At 37.5% G+C, this 26,010-nt stretch overlaps 1 pseudogene; it reads left to right on the top strand.

Moving 5' to 3' along the window:
- Positions 1-5,097: 5,097 nt before the first annotated feature.
- LOC133791561 (protein BCCIP homolog) overlaps positions 5,098-26,010 on the top strand; it is a 44,172-nt pseudogene continuing 23,259 nt past the window's right edge.

Here is a 26,010-nt window from a genome sequence, read left to right as displayed (position 1 = left end):
CCTCGTGGTGCAGGTAAGGGCAAGGGCAAGCTGGACCAGGCCTGAGGTGGAGAGCTCCGAGGTGAAATGTACATGGCCAGCCGTTCGATCACCGCGGTCGAGGAGTGTGTCAAGACAAAGATTACCTAACAGCTCGTTTTTGCCTTAGTATGGCCAGTCAACGTATTTAAACTTTGTAACTTTTGTAAATGGTTTTTAAACTGTCAATTTTGGGATCCCTTGTACATAAACAATGTTTAGTAATGAAAACGTAACTTTTGAGACCAAAACACTTTTAACCCTAGTACCTCTACTGTTTCAGAACACGTTTTTACTTTAATGACTTGATTAGCAAGTTTGACACTTTATAAATACACAGTGTAACGGTCTTGGCTATCCAGGGCGTTACAGAAAATTAGGTAGTTTAGTTTATGACATAGTTTATGTTTTGTATGACCTAACATTTCAGGTACAATAAAGGGGTAAGTGTGGCTGGACCTAAGGTGTCCAATGATGTATGACAGACTTATGTCCGATAGGCTCAGTTACCAAACTTGTATGACAGACCTAAGCTAATGTCCGGTAGGCTCAGTTGCCAAACTTGTATGACGAACTTATGTTCGGGGCTTAATTGTCACCCCTGTATAAGCACTTATCTTTTTATTGTATATGTCTTGTTATTATGACTTATGACTTATGACCTATTGTTATGATTATGACTTATGACCCATGACTTATGACTATCAACTATGATTTATGATTATGACTTAGGCTATGTTATGACCTAGGATTTTATGATGTTGTATGATTAGTATAAATAAGTTCTGTTGTGACCCTTGTGAAATTTTATGATATGTTTGATTATATGATTATATGACTAACTCTTGTTTGTATTTTCCTTACTGGGCTTAGAAGCTCACCCCTTATGATGTTGTTGATTCAGGCAATTAAAGATAGAAAGACTGGTGGCGAGTGGGACCTAGGAGTTTCGTGATGTGCTCGTGGGGACCATATAGTTGAAGAAGATCAAGCGGACCTATTGTTATTAAAGCGTGTTTCTTTTAAAGTTTTATTTAATGTTGCTCATTTTAGTATGTTAAAGCCAATTATTTTATTTTTGTAAAATCATGGATCCATTTACTTATTTTAATTTTCATTCAATATAAAAACAATGTTTATGTTTATGATCCAACGTTGTATTCTCGATAATTTATAAGAAATCAGGGCGTTACACTCCAATAATCCAATTTTAACTCAAAAAAAAAAAAGATTGGAATGAACAACATAAAAAAATTTAAATGGGTTCATCCTATAACCCGTTTGAAACTAAAATGGGACTAGACCTGAATTTATAGAAGCTATGGTTAAAATGTGAATATCTTAAATTTCTCCAATATTGCCGAAAAAGGTTGATCTGAAATGGAAAAAAAAGTGAGAATTTTAACTTACAAAGTTGGGATCCTATAACCCATTTAGAATTAAAAGTCAAAGAATCACTTAATAAAACTAAAAAACTATATATAATATGCAAACAATACAATTTTCAATAATTTTCTCTTTCTTTCCCAATTATCTTTTTCTTCACTTGCCTGTACCTGAAAATTTGTAAGTTTTGACACTTCATTTGGGGACTAAGCAATTCAAATTTTCACTTTGCCCAATAATATATGATGTTAAGATATATTTGGTAAGTACCCTCCTAATTTTAGTTTGGTTATGTATTTATAAAATTATAGTTTCAAGAAATATAGGCTGTGTTTGGTAAAAAAAAAAATTTTGAATTTTTTAAACACAAAAATAGAAATATAATTTTATTTTTGTTTCTTTATTTTAAAAAAATAAAAATATGTTTTGTAACAATTTTTTGTATTTTGTATTTAAAAATAAAAAATAATAAACGCGTTTGATAACTTTTATTTTTATTTTTTTGTTTAACAATATGAGATGTTGATTTGAAGAAGAGAAGAAAAAAACAAGTCAAAAACGGTTTAAAAAAAATTTGAAAGTAAAAAAAATTCTATTTTCAAAATTTTAATTAAAATTTAAAAAAAATCATAAATAAAAATAGAGTTACCAAACATATTTTATGTTTAATTGTCAAATTTTTAATTAATTAAAAAAAACTATTTTTTTAAGTGTTACCAAACAGCATCATAATATTTATTCCGTGGGTCAGAGATTTTATTTTTTGTATTTACAAATTATTTTGTTAATACTTTATATACACATTATACTTAAATTAGATTAAATTGATTGAATTTTTAAGTTTTTTTTTCAAGAAAAATATATATAATAAAAAAATTAAAAAATCTGAAAAAAAAAATAGAAAATATATTTAAATAATATCTTGTAAATATCATATTTAAATTTAATTTAATGTGTAACTACATTTATTATTATTAGATTATTATTATTATTATTATTATTATTAAGATGGTAAATATGAAAAACATGTAACTACATTTTTTTAAACGTGTATGGTACATTTTTTTCAAAATTAAATTTATATTTTTTAGTAATGTTTAATGATTAAGTAGTTAAGAAGTAAAAGTAAAATTAATTACTATTATTATAATCTACAAAATGGATAAAAAAATTTGATTAAAGAAGAAAATAGATAAGGTGGTTTGAAGAATTTTTAGAGTGTCACATCATCTCATTGGTAAATAATAATTTCTTGTAAATATCTTATTTAAATTTAAACTAATGTGTAACTACATTTATTATTATTATTATTAAGATAGTAAATAGGAAAAACATGTAACTTCATTTTTTTTAAACGTGTATGGTACATTATTTTAAATTAAATTTATTTTCTAGTCATTTTTAATTATTAAGTAGTTAAGAAGAAGAATTAGAATTAATTATTATTATTATTATAATCTATAAAATGAATAAAAAAATAGATTAAAGGAGAAAATAGAGAGAGAGGTTTAAAGAGTTTTTAGAGTGTCACATAATCTCTTTGGTGCTCTCCTTGATATATATATATATACACACACTAGATACAAGTAACGTACAATGCACGTTTCTGTAGTTTTATTTATAGAATTTATTAGTTATTTTTATTAAATTTATATTAATGTCATATAAATTTCAAATAAATATCATGTTTTAATTAAATAATTTTTTTTAGTTTATGTTTGTTATACTTTTTGAATTTGGGAGTGACAACAAAAGATTATATATTATATGTTTAATGTAATATTAAATATTATACGTAGATTTTAAATTTAATTTCTTGCTAGTTTTAAAAAAAAAACAAATTTGTTGCTAATTAACAGTAGATTATATTATATGTTTAATATGATATTATTATAATAAGTGAGTTTAAGTTTAATTAAATTTTATTTAAGTTATAAAATCTATGATTTTATTATTTTTAAATAATTATCATTGTAAAATATCTAAAAAATATCATATTTTAATTTGTTTAATTATTTATTATTTTTAAATAATTATCATTGTAAAATATCTCAAAAATATCATATTTTAATTTGTTTAATTATTTATTATTTTTAAATAATTATCATGGTAAAATATCTCAAAGATATCATATTTTAATTATTTTTAATTATTTATTTTATTTTATTTAAATTTAAGTGATATTTACAAACTATCGTTAAATATAAAGATATTGTGTTAAATTTAATAATATTCCGTTAAAGTTAACATTAAAAAAATAAAAAATCGTTAAAACTAAGAATTTATGTTATCTACACACTAATTATATAGAAGAGATATATAGAGAGATATAGATTTGACATATTTTTAAATTTTGTTGAATCTACATTATTGAATAGGTTTTCTTGGATCCCATATAGGCCAATTGAAGCAAAAAAAAAAAATCAAATCAAATCAAATTATAAAAAATACTAAAAAAGGTTTAACTCGCTTTCATCGAAAAGTGTAATGCTAAATTAATTCAAGCGGAACGGGGAAATCTCGCTCCGAAAACTTTTTTTTTTTCTATACTCCCAATATTAAAAAAAAAATTATCTTGAGATATATGCAACTATTATATTTTTCTTAACATTATTATTTATAGGATGTCTGTTACACACAAATTTTGAGACCAGAATTTATGATCTCGAAAACTAGGCTCGTCAAGTGTGAGCTCGAAATGTATGAAAATATTGTATGGTCCAGCTGTAAAATCTCAGAAGTAAAACAACGACCTCGACGATGTGTAACCTCGAGATACATTCTGAGTTCGCAATAGCACGACATTGAGATACATCAGTTATCAATTGTCTTTGGATAAAACAGTCCAAGTTTGGGAAGTGCGAGCTCGAGTGTGATAGCTTCGACAGTATCTATCTACTCCGAGCATGTCCTGAAGTAGGGTGGCAAGTTCGCAACAGTTCCATAAGTCTTGACAGTCACAATGCCAATTGCTAATCTCGAAGACCCGATGAGTCACCTGGGATAGCCTGTTACGTATGAACATATTTATTGTTGTATAATCCCAATATTTAAGGGATACCATTTAGTATGTTATCCGTTCCTGATTCTTATGGGACGTTTCCATGTATATAGGAGATATTGTATTTAATGTCATTATTTAAATTGATATACAGAATATCTTCTCGAAATATGTGGGAATGAACTTTGTAACCTCCCCTATAAGTAAAGGAGGAATGACCACTTGTAAGGGATCGATTTCTTTTGGCTAGAGAGAAAGCTCTGGGTAATCCTTCTCAGAAGAATTTCCAGAAATCTCTAAGTCTTAATAACATAGACTCGTGGACTAGGCAGAGTTAACTGCTGAACCACGTAAAAACCCTCTTGTCTTTCTTCATTATTCATTCTCTTCATAGGTTACAATGTTTAATTGCTCTACGATTTAAGTTGACAAAAAACGGCATCAACAGTTTGGTGCTTTCATTGAAAGCATTAAGCAGTACGTATGTGAGTCTATTCAGTTGAAAAAGCCTCCCTGAATCAACTATGGCCGCGAATGATCCCAATATTCTTGAGGAGGAAATCTTAGAGGAAGTTGACTACCCCCGGCGCCCTGCAAGTGGCGGAAGTTGACTACCCCCGGCGCCACGAGATGTTCATGTTCCACCACGCAGGCCTCGTGGGCGACCTCGCAAAAATGCTACCACACGAAGAATGGAGCAACCTCCGCCACCTGCAGAACAGCCTGCTCCCTCAAGGCCCCGGAGAAGTACCCGGGCTGGAGCTCCTACCAACCCAACTGCTGAGGTACTGGCCGAGATTGGGAATAACCGAGCCCCCACGGAGGCTCAGACCCAAAATCCTGGTAACATCCCTGAACCATCACAAGCAAACTCGGGACCTTCTAGGCCCCGTAATGGATGGCAGCCACCATCACCCATAAGGCACCCACCATCACCAATAAGGTATCCCTCACCAACTTGGAGAAACACGCAACCAACTCAGGGTAATAGGGAAAGGCGAGCTGGGTGAAAACATGGGAATGGGGAGACTGCTAGGGAGCATAGAGGTACCCAACCCATGAGAAGCCAAATGTCTCGGTCTCACACTATCGAGATGAGACAACCAGAAAGGAACCCATCTTGAAACAACCGCGCAACGAGCCATGTCAGTGAAGGCTCAGGAGATACTAGATTAGTCAGTATGTATGACCAGGGACGCAGAGATACTGGGAATCGAAGAGATCGCTCAGATTTATGTGAACACCTAAATCACAACCGGGGGAGCGATAACCCGGTGAATACTGACCTGAGGGATCACCTCAATGGACACAAGAATTCTGTGCGAAGATGCGAGGCTGGAATTGTGATCAACGATAACCCGTTTCAATTCAGACCCCTTGTGAATCCAATCCAAGAAAGGATCGAACAACTGGAAAGAGCGTTCAGGCTCTTACAAAATGAACGAGGTCGGGATCGGGACGAAGAGTTTGACGAGGAACTAGAGCCATTCGCCCCCCATATTTCTAACACCCCGTTTCCCCAAGGATTTTGAATTCCACATGTCCCACCATTTGATGGGAATTCTGATCTATACAGTCACTTAAGTACGTTCAATACAATTATGAGAGCGAGTAATGTGGGCTACGAGCTCAGATGCATGCTATTTCCCGCCTCGCTCACAGGACCAGCAAAAAACTAGTTCGAAAAATATAAGAGGCATTCAATTGCTTCTTGGGATCAATTATCTAGAGATTTCAAGAAGCAATTCAGAGCCATGATTGGAATAAGGCCTGAGGCGTCCGCCTTGACCAATGTCCGACAGCAGCTAAATGAAACATTGAAAAGTTACCTTACAAGGTTCAATTTGGAAGTCGCCCGAGCTCGTGACGTAGATGATAGCGGTCATTTGATGGCTGTCCGAGCTGGGGTATGCTTGGAAGCCCTCTCTGGGAAGATATGCAGAGGAAACCCATGAGGTCCTTAACCAAGTTCAATCGACGAGCTCAGAGGTTTGTTAATGTAGAAGAGGCGAGGTCAGCATTGAATATGGCCTCTCATCCCGTAACTACAACAACAAACGTAAATTATGCTTCGACCTTGGCGGATCCTACAACCTCAAAACCCCTTGTGGATAACCCTTCTAAAAGAAAGAAGAATGAAGGGAATAATCCAGAGGCGGAAGGGGGAAAGAAGAAGAAAGGGGAATGATATTTCTTTGCGTACAAAGTGTACACTGAGCTGAATGGATCTCGAGAGAATATCTACCTGGCTAATGAAAACCAAGTCTCTTTCAGGCGTCCAGACCCCATGAGGAACCAGAAAGCAAAGAGAGACTCCAGCAAATACTCTAGATTCCATAGAGATATCGGACATACAATCGATGAATGCAGGCAACTAAAAGATAAGATAGAATGCCTGATCTCGAGAGGATATTTCAGGCAATATGTAAGGAACCAAAACCCCAATCAGGCTTCTACCAGCCAGAGGACAACAGCAGCACCGCCTACCCAGAACAGTAACTCCCAAGCAAGGGAGGACGAGCGGCCCCCTCCAATTGATGGAGAAGATATCATAACCATCTCGGGGGGACCTCATATTACAGGATCGGGCAAGAACGCCCAAAAACGATACGTGAATGAGCTGAATACTGGCAACGGGTCCCCTTACGAACCCAAACCCAGAGCTATGAAACACCAAAGGGTTGAATCTCAACCTATTACTTTTACTGAGGACGACGCATCTCATGTGCAATTTCCTCATAACGACCCACTGGTCATCACCCTTCAGCTCGCGAACAAGAGGGTTCACCGAGTCCTGGTCGATAACGGGAGCACAGTGAATATCCTTTATAAGGCCACCTTAGAAAAGATGGGACTCACGCTTCGTGACCTAAAGGCCTGTGCAACGACATTGAACGACTTTTCAGGAGAAGGGATTGCCTGTATGGGATCCATCGAACTTCTTGTAACCTTGGGAGACTACCCGGTCTCGACAACCAAGATGATGGAATTCGTGGTAGTGGATCTACCATCGGCCTACAACGTATTGCTCGGAAGACCTGCCCTAGTAGGGCTGGGGGCAGTTTCGTCTATAAGGCACTTGGCCATCAAGTTCCCAACTTCTAGTGGCATCGGGACACTGAAAGGAGACCAGCTCGCAGGGAAGGAATCCTATAGCATCTCCACTAGAGGAAAGAAACAGACAAGTGCACAAACACTTATCATAATTCAGAATAAGGATGGGACGGTCTTCAAGATAGACGAAGAAATTGATCCGAGAATAGAGGAAAGAGCCGACCTCGAGCCATTAGAAGAGCTCGAAGAGGTCAAGCTCGAAGAAGTAGACCCCCCAAAGACAATGAAGGTGGGGAAAAACCTTCCAGAAGAAACAAAATAACAATTCATTTTCTTTTTGAAAAAGAACCAAGATGTTTTCGCATGGTCACATTAGGGCATGGTAGGGATAAATCCGAATGTGGTAAGCCACGCTTTAAATATTGACAAAAGCTTACCCCCGAAGCAGCAAAAGTGAAGACTCCTGGATGACGACAGGAAGAAGGCCCTAAAGGAAGAGGTTGATAGGTTGAAGGCAAATCGATTCATACGAGATGCCTTCTTCCCCGATTGGGTCGCCAACCCGGTGCTTGTCCCGAAACCTAACGGGACATGGCAGACCTGTATTGATTACTCAGACCTCAATAAGGCCTCTCCTAAGGACTGCTTCCCCTACCTTGAATTGATCAGCTCGTAGATGCCACAGCTGGGCATTGACTTATGTCATTTATGGACGCCTATTCTGGATATAACCAGATTGCCATGCACGCCCCAGATCAAGAGCATATGAGTTTTGTGACAGACAAAGGATTATATTGCTACAATGTCATGTCGTTCAGACTGAAGAATGCTGGAGCCACTTACCAACGACTCGTAAACATGATGTTCTCCGAACAGATAGGTAATAACATGGAAGTTTATGTTGATGATATGTTAGTTAAATCTAAAAATAACAGTAACCATGTGGACGACCTTGAAGTGTGCTTTGCCGTGTTACAGAGGTATGACATGAAGCTCAACCCCCAGAAGTGCTCTTTTAGAGTATCGTCAAGAAAGTTCCTAGGCTTCATTGTAAACGCCCAGGGAATAGAAGCTAATCCAGACAAGATCCAGGCTTTAATTGACATGCCCTCACCTTGAAAGCATAAGGATGTCCAAAGTTTGACTGGGCGGATGGCGGCACTAAGTAGGTTTATCTCGAAATCTACAGACCACTGTCTTCCATTTTTCAACCTTTTGAGGGGAGGCAAAAAATTCAAGTGGACAGAAGAATAGGAGCTAGCTTTTCAGGAGCTCAAGAAGCACCTCGCGGAGCCTCCCATCTTGTCGAAACCTATCACAAGGGAAGTTTTGTACCTATATCTTGCTACGACCGAGGACGCTACTAGCGTCGTTCTCGTCCGAGAAGAACAGAAGGTGCAAAAATCATGTATACTATGTCAGCAAAAGGTTACTGGGGGCAGAATCGAGATACCCCTTAATGGAGAAGTTGGCTCTCAGCCTAATTCACTCATCTCGAAAGCTCCGACCCTATTTCCAGGCGCACCCCATCCATGTGCTGACCGATCAACTAGTAAGACAAGTCTTATCCAAGCCAGAAGCCTCGGGCCGATTACTAAAATGGGTCATTGAGCTCAAAAAATTTGAGATCACCTACCATCCGACGACAGGCATAAGAGGACAGGCCCTGGCAGACTTCATAGTGGAATGCACTGGAGTGACTAACGATAAAGTTATATCCCCAACCTGCGAGCTGTGGAAACTTTATGTTGATGGGTCTTCCAATGAAAATAGGTCGGGGGCAGGAATAATACTGATCACCCCAGCAGGAAGTCAATATCACTTCGCTTTGAAATTTGACTTCGAAGCATCAAATAACAAGGCTGAATACGAAGCTCTACTGGTAGGACTTTGAATAACCAAGGAACTCAAGGCTAAGGTGATACATTGCTACAGTGACTCCCAGTTGGTGGTCAACCAAATCTTAGGGGAATACAAGGCTCACAAGACGAGAATGGCTGCATATTTAGAAAAAGCGAAGGCAGCACTCAAGCATTTCAAATTTTGCACGATAGAACAAGTTCCCCGAGAGCGAAATTCGAATGCAGACACCTTAGCCAGGCTCGCCACGTCCACCGAGGTCGACGAGCTGAATGTCGTGCCAATCGAACATCTATTGACACCCAGTATAACCGAGCCTGAACAGGAAGATGTATGCATGATAAACTCCAAGCCAACCTGGATGACCTCGATAATTAGGTGCCTTGAAACGGGCATTCTCCCAGAAGAACGGACCAAGGCTCGAACACTGATGTATCAGATCCCCAGGTACACCATTGTGGATGGAAGGCTATATAGAAGAGGATACTCTATGCTGTTACTCCGATGTGTGACTCCACCTGAGGCTAAGAAGATCATAGAAGAAATTCATGAAGGATTCTGTGGAGACCACACTGGGGGGCATAGCCTATCCAAGAAAGTTATACACCAAGGATACTTCTGGCCTACCATCAAAGCAGATTCGTTTGATTACGTCAAGAAATGCGACAAGTGTCAACAATTCACCATAATCCCTCGAGCTCCACCTTCCAAGCTAACTATGATGACCTCCCCATGGCCATTTGCGGTCTGGGGAATCGACCTCATAGGCTCGTTGCCAACTGGCAAAGGCAGAGTCAAATACGCAGTAGTCGCATTAGATTACTTTACGAAGTGGACCGAAGCTAAGCCTCTGGCAACAATTACCTCAAAAAAAGTCTTGGACTTCATGGTAAAAAATATCATCTGCCGATATGGGATGCCAAGGAAGATAGTGTCTGATAACAGTACTCAATTCGATAGCGACTTGTTTACCAACTTTTGCGAGAAAAATGGGATAATAAAAAGTTTCTCCTCCATGGCCCATCCCCAAGCGAATGGCCAAGTCGAGGCTGTAAATAAAACCCTGAAGAGTTCTCTGAAGAAAAAGTTGGAAGAAGCTAAAGGGAAATGGCTCGAAGAGTTGCCCCAAGTTTTGTGGGCATATCTAACCACAGCTCGTACTTCAACGGGACATACCCCTTTTTCTCTGGCATATGGATGCGAGGCTATGCTGCCAATTGAGGTCGAAATACCCACCATTCAAACCCACACTTATGACCAAGCCTCGAACCAATCCCAGCTTGAAGTAAGTCTGGACTTGATTGAAGAAAGAAGGGACAAGGCTCAACTAAAAAATGTTGCATACCAATAGCGAGCTACCCGGTATTTCAATAAAAGAGTTCGAGACAGAAAATTTGGTGTGGTAGATTTGCTGCTGAGGCGTGTGTTCTTGGCAACACGGGATTCAGCTGCTGGCGTGCTCGGGCCTAATTGGGAAGGACCTTATTAGATCGAATCAGTTATCCGACCCGGCATCTACAAGTTAGCAAGATTAAATGGGAATTTGGTACCACGAGCATGGAATATTGAACATTTGCGACCTTACTATCAATAGTATAGGAATAATGACACCTGTAACCATGTTTGTTTATCTTTCCTATGTTTTTGTTAATAAATTGTTCAATTTCAAAGAAACCTCATTTTTGTTTGATTGTGTTGTATTTTTTGCAAAATCTCTTAATTTAATAACCTATGGTCACACCCATAGGATATTAAGGGGGCATTAGTGGTATATATATACCGTCGACTTGAAAAAATAAAATAGCATATCCGAAAAGCATGTAAGTGTTTAGATACAACCAAATACGCGAGCTAAGATAGTTTGGACATAACCAAATTATTAAAAGCATATAAGTGTTTGGATACAACCAAATACGCAAGCTAAGATAGTTTGGACATAACCAAATTATTAAAAAACAAAAGTGTTTGGATGTAACCAAATACGCGAGCCAATATAAGTTGGATATAACCAAATACGCGAGCTAAGATAGTTTGGACATAACCAAATTATTAAAAAAATAAAATTGTTTGGATGTAACCAAATACGCGAGCCAAGACAAGTTGGATATAACCAAATGCGCGAGCCAAGATAAGTTGGATATAACCAAATACGCGATCTAGATATAACTAGATCAAGAATATAAGTGTATGGATTACAAACCAAACACGACCTGAATAGGTTTGGAACGAACCAGCTAAAACTAATCAATAGTAAGTTGGAACATAACCTACTTCAAGCTAAGTCAAGATCGAGGCTGGAATATCTTGCAAAAAAATAGTTTTGACCTCATAACCTTGGGGAGTTACCAAGGACAAGTAAAAGTGACTAAAAAAGCAAGATATAACAAAACCACCTATGTTACACGCCATATAAGTACCTTCGGGTGCATGGTAAAAGTAACTTTCAACCTTGACAAATAACGAGATTAGACACGGATACGTCGATTAAACTATGCATGAATGCATCGAAGCTTGAGCTTAAAATTCACCACATGTTTGTATGAATAAACAGACATAAGGACACTTAATATGAATTGCTTGAAATATTTCGACTTAAGAAATAAAAAGCAAAAATATTAAAGCAAAGTCAAACGCGAATATCATAAACAAAAGAAAAAATAGCTCTTAAACGAGCTATAAATTGTCTTGGCCCCAGGGGCATAAAACACAGAGTATAAAAACTAGTACAAAAAATTTGAAGGGACGCAGCCCTAGGTAGAGACTTAGGAGGGAGGAGCATCCTCCTTAGCCTTTTCAGCATCCTCTTTGGCTCTCTCTGCCTCCTCCCGAGCATTGTTCAAAAACTGCCATTGAGGGGCGTCAAAACCACCAAAGCTCTGTCCCACTCGGGACAGAATGTTCGAGCCAAGTGTAGCCCTGTGGGTCCCAGCAGGATTGTCGATTACATACTCATCGACGTGAGTAGAAATCGACAACATGCGTGTTGTGGAGGCCGAGGGATTTTTCGGAGGTAAGGCAAGAGTTGAATGAACCATGATCGGAGTAGGTCGGAGCTCAACCGTTGTGGACGCTTCAACCTGAGGAGTCGGATCCACAGCTAGGCTCGTAACAGCTGGAGCTGGTGGAGGAGGAGTCTTCTCAGTCCTATTGAGGACCTTGGCGGGTCGGTCAGACTTTTGCGAGCCCCTTGGGCGCTTACTCCTCTAGGCCCCCTCGCCACTAGAGAACACAGTGTCGAGGTCGGAATCCATATCACATGCACAGTTACACCACATTATGAGATATTCCAAGACAAAAAAGTTAGCATGATGCAGACAGGCAAAGAATAAAAAGACAAGTAGAGAGAAACCTAACTGGAACTCTTCCCCAAGCTCGTGCTCGGCGACCACGTAATTCCCCCATCTTCAGAGGAGGCGGGGGGAGTACCTTCCCTATAAGTGGAAGTCAACCTCGAAAGGTCCCTATAGTTGTTTGTCCCGTATTGAACGACTATTCCATTCCATACCTCGTTCAGATTATACATAGTGTCATACTTCCCGAGCCAACTATCGAACCTATGAACCCTCTCATCTACCCAAGACCATACATAAAAATGGTCCCTATCATCCTTACACAACACTAATCTGTCGGGCTTATGCTTAAGTAGTGAGGAAGACCACAAATCCGAGCTAAGGATGACCATACCTCTATCGCTCGAGCTCGAGGCTTCATCATTGGCCTCGTTCCCTAATTGCGGGCTCCTACGACGTCGAACTGGGGTGGTGGCTTAACATTTCGCCTCGGAGGAAGGTTGCGAATTGGGAGAGGCACAAACTCCCACTTGGTATATTTTTTGTTGGACTAGTCGAATGTGGACTGATCCTTCTCCAGGAAGCCACAGGCTCGGAGTTTGTCTTCATGAAGGAGATAGGAGAGGGACCTCCTGCCGTAGGGAAGTTTCAGCAAAGCCTCCTTATGCTCTTTCATCTCCTTGGTGGGAGTGGGATGATGGTAGTTGGCTGGAAAAATGAACATATTATGACTAAGCGCGAGCTTAAACAAAACTCAAGCACAAAAAGAAGAAATTTTTTAGGTACTTACGAATTCGCCTGAATGAGTAGTGTCTGGAAGGAGCCAAGCCATCCGTCCAAAAGAAAGCCTTCTTGAAGTCTGGGGGATGGTATGGTAGATCCTCAAAGATTTTCTTCTCTTTGGGATATCTCGAGAGGTAGTAGAAGTCATCCCCTCCCCGAGATCGAGAGGGATTGCTTTTCAAACAAAAGAGATACAGGATCTCCTTTGGTGAAGGTCCTTCCCACTTTAGCTCGTGGTAAAGCGACCTCAGGGCGGACAAAAACCTGTATGAATTAGTGTTGAGCTGGAAAGGGGCGAGCCCAACAAAGTCCAAGAAGTTCTTGAAAAAGGACTTTAAGGGTAGTAAATCCCCTGCCCTCATGTGTTCCTGGCTCCAGGTCGCGTACTTCAGCCTGTTGTCGGGGTTCCCATCTCCCGGGGCACGGCAACTTCGCTTGTGGGATGACGGAGCTCGACACCTCAGCGAGCCCGATAATCCAATGTTGTGAAGGGCCAAGATGTCGGAGATCTACCCTAATGAGGAAATTGAGCTCCAGTAGTGCTCGGCCTCAAAGAACTCTCTCTTCGAGGTGGGAATGGAGGTTGGCTGCGAGGTAGAAGGGGGGTTTGATGGTTCTCCCATTAGTGAAAATTGAAGGTCCCCCGGCTTGAAGGCGATTGTCACTCTAAGAGTGGGATCGATGGGATTGGTCTGGGCTCAGAGTCTGGATCTGGGTATACGGCGACCCTAAGTCTCTTCCTTTTTCCCTCCTCGACCTCGTCGATTTGACGTCGAAAGTGATCTCGGGTATCTTCTTGCTCGCGCCTTAGTTGGTGCTCCCGAATCAGACGCTGGTTCCGAGTGAAAGGTGATTCCGGGCTCAGAGCCTTCGGCGAATAAGGAATTGCAAGCTTTGACCCCCACCGCTTTTTCAAGTTCTGCGGCATCTAGCAAGAGAAAAATGGGTGAGGGCCAGGCGAACAAGAACTTAAGAATGAAAATTAGGATGATCTAAGCTCGAATAATTGAGGCTACAAGGAAAACTCGGTCCAAAAGACGAGGGCAGTCTCGGAGCATATATTCCACGAAAAGAAAGGAAGGTGCATTTATTTTTTAAGATTCCGATATTTCAGGGAAAAAAGCTGGCGGTTACTCAAAAAGTGATATTTTTGGGAAACGTGCAATTTATAAAACCCTAATTCTGTACCCAATATCTTGGTGTGCAAGATATGTCATTCGAAATTCAAAAACTCAGTAAAAGAACCATTTATGGGCCTTCTACACATGATCTAAGTTTGGAACCTGTGATATCAGAACTTAAGACTAATATTTACTAAAACACTCTAATGTGCAAAACTAGTGAAGGGATTAACAGTACAATAATACAAACATGCATGAAAAATATACGGGCATACGAAGCTATGAACAGAGACTTACACAATGCAGTCGACAAAAATAGAGAGATTGATGACCGAATAAGCGGTTGCAAAAACGATCTCACGGATTCGAAGAGGCCAACGTTGCTCTATCTTCTGGGCTTGGAGAACATGCAAGAACTGGGTAAAATTTTATGGTTTTTTCTTCTTTTCTCTCTGCGAAAGCTTGAAGTAAAATGGGGAAGACAAGTGGAGACATATTTATAGACCCATGGGAATGTAAAAATCCGAATTAATCTTGGCCATTGGCCAGATTCTGTATCAGGTCCGACGGCTAGGGACCTGTGAAATGATAGTACCATAAAGAGTGGCAAGCGAATGAACGTGGGCAAGTTCCCAAGGTACTCAAGTACTTTGATTGACCAATACCTGGCTGACGCGTGTCCACACTCAAGTATTTTTTATGGTACATTTTCCAAGAAGAGCAGTTCAAAAGTTTCCTTCTCATAGGATTCGAACTGATACTTTTGAGGGGGCAAAATGTTACACCCAAATTTCGAGACCATAGGTTATGACCTCGAAAACTGGGCTCGTCAAGTGTGAGCTCGAAATGTATGAAAACATTGTATGGTCCAGCTGTAAAATCTCTGAAGTAAAATGACGACCTCGAAGATGTGTAACCTCGAGATACATTCTGAGTTCACAATAGCACGACATTGGGATACATCAGTTATCAATTGTCTTTGGATAAAACAGTCCGAGTTTGGGAAGTGCGAGCTCGAGTGTGATAGCTTCGACAGTATCTATCTACTCCGAGCATGTCCTGAAGTAGGGCGGAAAGTTCGCAACAGTTCAATAAGTCTTGACAGTCACAACGCCGATTGCTGATCTCGAAGACCCGATGAGTCACCTGGGATAGCCCGTTATGTATGAACATATTTATTGTTGTATAATCCCAATATTTAAGGGATACCATTTAGTTTGTTATCCGTTCCCAATTCTTATGGGACGTTTCCATGTATATAGGAGATATTGCATTTAATGTCATTATTTAAATTGATATACAGAATATCTTCCTGAAATATGTGGGAATGAACTCTGTAACCTCCCCTATAAATAGAGGAGGAATGACCACTTGTAATGGATCGATTTCTTTTGGCTAGAGAGAAAGCTCTGGGTAATTCATCTTTCAAGAATTTCTAGAGATCTCTTAAGTCTTAATAACATAGACTCGTGAACTAGGCAGAGTTAACTGGTGAACCACGTAAAAACCCTCTTGTCTTTCTTCATTATTCATTCGCTTCATAGTTTACATTGTTTAATTTCTCTACGATTTAAGTTGACGAAAAAAGGCGTCAACAATGTCTTAATGTTAGTTCTAAAATAGTGAGGTGTCTTTATATGTATTTATGGTACCCTTTTATATTATTATTCTTTTTTTCTATTTAGTCAAGAAAAATTGATTACAAATATCTAAGTATACTGTGATTTTACAAATGAGATAATATATATTTGAAATCTTTTTTTATTGAAATGGGGCCATATAATGTATATTGTATATACTATTTAGAATTTTATTTCTTACTTTTAATCTAATTTAATTATAATTCAAATTTTCTTTTAAAAAAAAAGTTAAATGGGTCGGGGCAGACACACCATGATTCAGCCGGGGCGGGTCAACTCGACCCGACCCACTCCAAGAAACTTATCGGGGCGAGGCGTAATGTTAGCAGGGCGGGGCAGATCCGCCCCATTTACATGCCTAAGTACCATTAAGACACTTTACAAATAAATTTGGAACAACAATAATAAATTAAGAACATTCAATGTATTTTCATGTTCCACCTCACATAAAACATTGCTAATATGAATACCAAAAGATTTTTGGGTACATCAATAACAAATAGTAATTAATTATAATACTATCAGTTTTTATATACTTTTTTGGATCATGAGATAAAAAGTAAATTTTTAAAAATTTATATGCATAAACCATCATATATTTACTAATATTTTTTTATGAATAATGATATATGAACCGAAACATTACACACAGTGACGTATTACTGTTTTTTCAAAACAATGGATCTTAGTTTTGATAAATGTGATTGACTAGACTAAATTGTCATGTCATTGTGTGTAATGTTTAGGTACATATTTTGGGTGCACGTATCTGTTATACCCTTTTGAGTACCACTACCCATCAGCCCAGATCATGCTTAGGGCATAGTCAATTGTAATTTTGTTATACTCTTTTGAGTATCACAACCCATCAGCCCAGATCATGCCTAGGGCCTAGTCAATTGTAATTTTGTATAATTACTGGGTTAAGCCCAATAACTTAAGTCCACACTCAAATGTAACCCTAACTCTTCAAGATAAATAAGAGGAGTATGGACCAAAAAGAAGGGAGAAGGGGCGATAGCTTTTCACATAGAGAGTTTTTCATCTTCAATGGAGTCAAATAGCTAAAAGCTAAATACAAATATAATTCGTGGCTTGCAAGATCAATGATAGTGACAAAGTGGATGTATGCCATCTTTTTGGGGTTGAACCACTATAAAACTCTCTCTCTCTATCCATTATTTATCGGCACTAGAAACATCTTTTATACTTTATTTAGCTCTCACAAATCTTCTCAATATTATTATTTGGATGTTGGACAAATTAAGAAAAAAAATGAGTCAACAACATCATTCTCTTTTTTATATATATTTATGTATAAAAAGTATGTATTTAACGCTTTTTCTTGGTTTTAACCATTTTTTTAACTTTAACAGAATATTCGAAATATATAATAAAATATACTTTTGAAAATAATTAAAAATAAATATTTATTAACTATATTAATATAAATTCAAATATTATACAGCATTATAACAATAATTATATTAATATAAATTTTAATTTTAATGTTATAAAATATCATTATTATAATAATATATAATACAAAATATTTAAAAATTATATTAATATAAATTTAAATGCTATAAAATATTATTATTATAATAATATTATATAATATAATACCAATTTTTATAAAATTTTAGTAGAATAAATATTTAGTTTTTATATTAATATAAATTTAAATATTATAAAATATCATTATTTTAATAATATTTAATAATTATATTAATATAAATTCAAATTGTTATTCCCATTTCCTGTCTTGGGCCCGGGACGGTGGTCCAGGCCCACTAATTGGGCAATTGGGGTTGGGCCCAGCCCAGGCCCGTTTGGCTGGGAGTGACCAACATCGACAGCCCAAGTGTGGGTCCAAACCTAGACGGTGTCCAGGAAGAATGATCCGGGACGATCATCCGGGAGACACATAGCTGTTTGGGGTTATGGTCGAGATGTATGCAAACGGTCCCGGAGCCTAGTAAATGATCCGGGCTCTATGTAGATGATCCGGGCTTACGGTAGATGAAGAAGGACAGAGGTAAACGAACCCGGGTCAAGTCCTCAGGGTTGGCAGAATAAAGCATCCACAACCCTGACTCCGCCCCATGAAGCGTGGGAGTTGTCCCCACGTTTCACCTGCGGAAAAGGCCACCTCGGGATTGCACGCCGCTGGTTCAGACTTGTATCACCACTACTCTGAATAATCTTGTCCCCTGAATCTGCCTCGTAACTCGGAATACCCAGACCAAAAGCCCCATTTTGTCGGGTGATAGATAGGCTTTGGGCTGCCCCAGTGGGCTCTGATCATTGTTTGTCTATTATATTTTTATCCTTTGTATTGGGCTTTCGATAGAGAAGCCAGTGGTATTTATATCTTTGTTGGGCCCGGGTCAGCCCGGCCCAAGCCCAGTGCTCCTGTGAGCCTATAAATACAGGTGACAGAGCACTGGAGAAGGGATCTCTTCTTGGTTTGTATACAGTTACTCTGCTAAAACAAAGAGAAAAACTTCATTGTTATAGAGTTTCCAAGCTCTAATACAACTATCTCGTGGACTAAGGCTCATTAACGCCTCAACCATGTAAAAATCTTGTTTATATCTTCTAAATTCCTTATCATTAATCTCGCTTAATTTTTATTAATATAGTTTCCGAAAATCTCGGTAAACACAAATATATTAAAATATCATTATTATAATAATATGTAGTACATAATCTGAATTTTTATTAAATTTTTTATCATTTATATTTAAAAAGAAAACATGTTCAACTTATATAAATATATATTCATATTAAATAATAACAAATATTATAAATACATTATATGTAAGTGTCGTGTATGTACAAATAACATAATTGTGTAACTACACAATAAATTATAATAACATTTATCTTTTATCAAGAATAAGTAAGTTATTCTCTAATTATTGATGTGTGATTTGAATAATACCATAACTATTTTGTACCTTAAATATGATAGTTTGTAATATAAAAGATTATCATATTATTTTTTTTTTTAAATTATAATCATTGTTTTAGTTAATTTTTCTTTTAATGTGTTTATGTTATTCTTTTATATATAATACTAGGAAATATAACTGCGCTTCGCACGGTTTATAATAACAAAAAACCACTTATTTAATAATATAATTTTATATTTATCTGGTTAGTTATAATTTTTTAGGAAAATAATATAATATGATTAAAGAAATTATAATTTTTTTTAATAATAATAGAAAGTTATAATTTTTGTATTCATTTCGTAATTTCTCAATTTTTAATGCTATGTTTATGTAATTCACCTAAAATTATATATACACACATATATATTAACTCATCCCTTGAAACTATCTCAAAAATTAAAAAAAATTCTTCAGTTTACTAATACTTTTTCTAATTCTTATATAAAATATATGAGGAATTATATATAATATCACAATTTTTTTTCTATTTTATCTTCTAAAATTAGCAGAAAAAATAAATAATAACATAACAAAAATAAATTTATATTGTAGGGTCTTAAGTTTCTTGATTATCTTAAATTTATTAACATGATAGATCATTTATATAATCTTTTATATGTCTCTTCAAGGATTGTGACAAGACTTTTTAAAAAATAGGTGATACAATAAACATACATTATTGTTACATTATATATTATATCATTTTTTCAATATATAATATAGAATATACAAATTTAAATACTTTAAAAATATATATTACAAAAATATTATAAATATAAATAATATATTAAATATTGATATAAATTTGATGAACTCAAAAATTATAACTAATTAGGTAATATTGAATTAATCATTCACCTATATAAGAAAAAAATATTGATTTTTATACAAATCAAAAGTGAATGAAAGAATACATTTTTTTATAAACTACACGTATGATGCCTATAATAGTTTGTAAACCACGTGGGATTTTTACAAAAAATCATTACTTAACATTTACAAATAAATACATAGAAAAATCTAATATTCTCCAAAAATTCAAATAAAATAGATAAAAGACATCTAACAACATCATCTATTCAAAAGTTAGGCTTACATAAATATATAGACACACATAGACTTTCTTTAATCTATCTTTGTATAATTCACCTTAAATATTATATATATATTTATACAAACTCACATGTACTAGATTATCACTTAAAATTGTCCCATAAATTAATTATTTTTTAATCTACTAATACTTTTTCTAATTCTTATAAGAAAAATAAGAGAAATTATTCATAGCTTACAATTTCATTTTTTTTCTTACTCTTTTATCTTAGGTTGTATACCTTTTTGGACCTTGTGTTTTATCTCATTACCTGTTTGGACCCTGTGTTTTGACAAATTACTTTTTGGACCTTATGTTTTGTAAAATTGTTAAAATAGAACCCTAAACTCAATTTTGATGAAAAAAAAATTGAATATAACAACACAGTTTTTAAGCAGAATGATTTTATTTTTGTTCTGAATTGTTAGTTTGGTAAATTATTTGTAATTTTAATTGAGAAAACATTGACCAAAATCGGGTTTAGGGTTCTATTTTAACCCATTTACAAAACATAGGGTCCAAAAAGTAATTTGTCAAAACACAGGGTCCAAATAGGTAATGAGAAAAAATACAGGGTCCAAAAAGATATAAACCCTTTATCTTATGTTATTAGCACAAAAGATAATCATTACACAACAAAAATAAAATAAATATATAAGATATTAATTTTCTTTATTATTTTGAACTTATTAACGTGTTAGTGGGTCTATATATTTTTTTATTCAAACGAACTTAATATCACAACAATATATAATCTTTTATATGTCTCTTTAAAAATTGTGAACTTCCTTTTTTAAAAATAAGTGTTACAATATATATGCCTTCTTGTTAAAGTATATATATTATATCATTTTTTTCAATATATAACATAATATTTATAATTTTAAATGATATAAAAATATATACTACAAAATTAAATATATAAATATAAATATATTACTAATATAAGAAAAAAATATACTCATTTTAATATTGATATAAATTTGATGAACTCATTGTATTAATTAATCACTCGTATAAGAAAAAAAAATATACTAATTATTGAACAAATTAAAGTAAATGAAGGAATAATTTATTTATAACTTCCAAGTATAACACCCATTGTAACGTCCTACTACCCTAGAGTCGTTACCATGTGATTTTAAAATGTGCCATTAGCTCGCTAATCGGGTTTTAGACCAAAAAGTGTGGTTAAATTAAAATAAAGACTCGTTTAATAAAATTTAAATATAAAATGTTGGCCATTCATCTAAATCATATAAGTGTTACATTGGGATCCCAAAATATTGGTTTAAAAAATATTTACAACTCAAAAGTATTTATAAGGTTTACCTAGGCGACAAAATTGGTCACTTATAACACGTTCCTCAAAACCACCTGTTACACCCATATTTCGAGACCAGAAGTTATGACCTCGAAGACTGGACTCGTCAAGTGTGAGCTCGAAATATATGAAATACATTGTATGGTCCAGTTTTAAGATCTCCGAAGTAAAATAACGATCTCGAAAATGTGTAACCTTGGGATTCTTTCTGAGCTTGAAATGACATGACATTGGGATACATTCGTTATCGAGTGCCTTCGGATTGAGCAGCCCGAGCTTGGGAAACGCAGGATCGAGTGTCATAGCCTCGACAGTATTTATCTGTTCCGAGCATGTCTTGGAGTAATGTGGCAGGATCGTAGCAATACCATAAGTGTCGACAGCCACAGGGTCGACCGCTGATCTCGAAGACCCGATGAGTCATCTAGGACAACCCGTTATGTATGAACATATTTATTGTTGTAAAATCCCAACATTTAAGAGATATTATTTAGTTTGTTATCTGTCCCCGGGTCTTCAGGAGACGTTTCCTTGTATATAGGAGATACAACATTTAATGTAATTATTTGAATTGATATACAGAATATCTTTCTGAAATATGTGGGAATGAACTCTGTAACCTCTCTATAAATAGAGGAGGAATGACCACTTGTAGCGGGCCGATTATCTGAGATCTGGAGAGAAAAGTCTGGGTAAATCATCCTTCAAGAATTTCCAAAAAACTCCAAGTCTTAATAGCATTGACTCATGGACTAGGAAAATTTAACTGCTGAACCACATAAAAACCTTCTTGTTTCTCCTTACTATTTGTTTGCACCATAGTTTACATTATTTAATTGTTCTACGATTTAAGTTGACGAAAAATAGCGTCAACAATTTGGTGCTTTCATTGAGAGCATTAAGCAATACGTATCAGAGTCTAGTCAGTTGAAGAAGCCTCCTTGAATCAACTATGGTCGCGAATGATCCCAATATTCCCAAAAAGGAAATCCTAGAGGAAGTTGACTATCCGAGGCGCCCTGGGAAACAACCGATGATAAATTCGGACCCAGATGAGAGGAGTGGATCCTCTGACTCTCGAGGACCACTTGCACTGCCAACCCCCAGGGACGACGAGGCCATGTATTACAACCCTGAGCGATATGTTCCTATTGTGGAGCTTTAAAACCGTCACTTGCGAAAGCAATTGGTGGAGGCCAAGAAACGTAATGAGGAGCTGGCAAGATTGGTTACTGAGGCGCAGGCAGCTCAGCCCCCGCCTCCGCCTGAGGCCCAAGCTCCACCTCCGCGAGATGTTCATGTTTCGCCCCGCAGGCCTCGTGGGCGACCTCACAAAAATGCTGCCACATGAAGAACGGAGTAACCTCTACCACTGGCAGAATAGCCTGCTCCCTCAAGGCCTCGGAGAAATACCCGGGCTGGAGCTCCTGTCAACTCAACTACTAAGGAACCAGCTGAAACTGGGGATAATCGAGCCTCCGCAGCGGCTCGGACCCAAAATCCTGGTAACACGCAAAACGTTCCTGAACCGGTATAGGGAAACTCGGGACCTTCCAGGCCCCGTAATGGATGGCAGCTGAAGCAGAGCTTCCTTATGCTCCTTCATCTCCTTGGAGGGGGAGGGATGATGGAAGTTGGCTGGAAAAATGAACATGTCATGGTTAAGCGCAAGCTGAAACAAAAACTTGAGCACAAAAAAGAAGGAACTTTTTAGATACTTACGAATTTGTCTGAACGAATAGTATTTGGATGGAGCTAGGCCATCTGTCTAGAAGAAAGCCTTCTTGAAGTCATCTCCTCCCCGAGCTCAGGAGGGATTACTTTTCAGACCAAAGAGATACAAGATCTCCTTTGGCGAAGGTCCTTCCCACTTCAGCTCGTGGTAAAGCGACCTCAGGGTGGACAGAACCCTGTAAGAATTGGTGTTGAGCTGGAAGGGAGCCAGCCCAACGAAATCCAAGAAATCTTAAAAAAAGGACTTCAAAGGCAGCACACCCCCTACCTTCATATGTTCCTGGCTCCAAGCTGCATACCTTAGCTTGCTGTTAAGATTCCCATCTCCTGAGCGTGGCAACTTCTCTTGTGGGAGGCCGGAGCTCAACATATCAGCGAGCCCGACAGTCCGATGTTGTGTAGGGCAAGGATGTCAGAGATCTGCCCTAATGATGAGATCGAGCTCCAATAATGCTTGGCCTCGAAAAATTCCCTCTTCAGGGTAGGCACGGAAGTTGGCTGCGAGGTAGAAGGTTCCCCCATCAGCGAGATTTGGAGATCACCTGGCTTGAAAGCAACTGTCACTTTGAGCGTAGATTTGAGGGGGATCGGTCTAGGCTCGGAGTCCGGATCTGGATAGATGGTGACCCTTAGTTTTTTTCTATTTTCCTTCTTCGACCTCGTCTATCTGACGTTGAAAGTGATATCAGATGTCCTCCCACTCACACCTCAGTTCGTGCTCCCGAATCAAGCGCTGGTTCCATTTGAAAGGAGACTCTGGGCTCAGAGTTACCGGTGAATAAGGAATCGTGAGCTTTGACCCCCACCACTTTCCCGAGTTCTACGGCATCTAGCAAGAGAGCAAAAGGGTGAGGGCCAAGCGAGCAAGAAATGATGAAAAAATGGGATGACCTAAGCTCGAATATTCGAGGCTACAAGGCAAACTCGATCCAATGGACAAGGCCAGTCTCTTAGAGCGTGTATTCCACCGAAGGAAAGGAAGGTGGATTTATTTTTTGAAGATCCCGATATTTCAGGGAAAAAGTTGGCGGTTACCCAAATAATGGAATTTTTGGGAAACGTGCATTTTGCAAAACCCTAATTTTTTACCCGATATCTTGGTGTACAAGATACGCCATTCAAAATTCAAAAAATTTAGTAAAAGAACCATAACTGGGTTTTCTACGCATGAACTGGGTTTGGAACCCATGCGCAAAACTAGCAAGGGAACAAATAGTACAACAATGTACTGAAACAATCTAATGCGCAAAACTAGCAAGGGAACAAATAGTGCAGCAATGTAAACATGCATGTAAAAATATATGGGCATACAAAGCTATGAACAAGAAACTTACACAATGCGATTAGCAGAAACAGAGAGATTGATGATTGAACAAGAGGCTGCAAAAAAGACCTCACAGAATCGAAGAGGTGCACGTTGTTCTGTCTTCGTGTCTTGGAGAACATGCAAGAGCTGGGTAGTATTCTCTGGTTTTTCTCTTCTTTTCTCTCTGCAAAAAACTCGAACGTGAAATTGAAATGGGAACGACAAACATGGTCCTATTTATAAACCCATGGAAGTGTAAAGGGCCGGATTAATCTGGGCCATTGGCCAGATTTCGTATCGGATCAAACGGTCAGGGACCTGTGAGTTGATAGTACCATAAAGAATGGTAGACGGATAGACGTGGGCAGGTTTCCAAGGTACTCAAGTACTTTGAGTGATCAATACCCGATTGACGCGTGCCCATACTCGAGTGTTTTTTATGGTACAGTTTCCAATGGGAGCAGTTCAAAAGTTTTCTTCGCATAGGATTCAAACTGATACTTTTGAGGGGGCAAACTGTTACACCGAGATTTCGAGACCAGAAGTTATGGCCTCGAAGACTGGACTCGTCAAGTGTGAGCTCGAAATATATGAAATACATTGTATGGTCCAGTTGTAAGATCTCCGAAGTAAAATAACGATCTAAAAAATGTGTAACCTCGGGATTCTTTCTGAGCTCGAAATGACATGACATTGGGATACATCCGTTATCGAGTGCCTTCGGATTGAGCAGCCCGAGCTTAGGAAACGCAGGATCGAGTGTGATAGCCTCGACAGTATTTATCTGTTCCGAGCATGTCTTGGAGTAAGGTGGCAAGATCGTAGTAATACCATAAGTCTCGACAGCCACAGGTTCGACCGCTGATCTCGAAGACCCGATGAGTCATCTAGGACAACCCGTTATGTATGAACATATTTATTGTTGTAAAATCCCAACATTCAAGGGATATTATTTAGTTTGTTATCCGTCCCCGGGTCTTCAGGGGACGTTTCCTTGTATATAGGATATACAACATTTAATGTAATTATTTGAATTGATATACAGAATATCTTCCCAAAATATGTGGGAATGAACTCTGTAACCTCTCTATAAATAGAGGAGGAATGACCACTTGTAGCGGACCGATTATCTGAGATCTGGAGAGAAAAGTCTGGGTAATTCATCCTTGAAGAATTTCCAGAAAACTCCAAGTCTTAATAACATTGACTTGTGGACTAGGCAGATTTAACTGCTGAACCACGTAAAAACCTTATTGTTTCTCCTTACTATTCGTTTGCACCATAGTTTACATTGTTTAATTGCTCTATGATTTAAGTTGACGAATGACTTCAACACCACCCAAACCGTGGCGACCAGGTAGGCCAAACATGTATGCACTGCTCCATGCCCTCCAACTCATGGTTGATCGACTTTTTCCTTGCTCTTACCTGCACCATAGA

Source organism: Humulus lupulus, chromosome 7, assembly GCF_963169125.1.
Source record: "Humulus lupulus chromosome 7, drHumLupu1.1, whole genome shotgun sequence".
Classification (NCBI taxonomy): Eukaryota; Viridiplantae; Streptophyta; class Magnoliopsida; order Rosales; family Cannabaceae; genus Humulus; species Humulus lupulus.
This window is presented reverse-complemented; position numbering and strand designations above follow the sequence as displayed.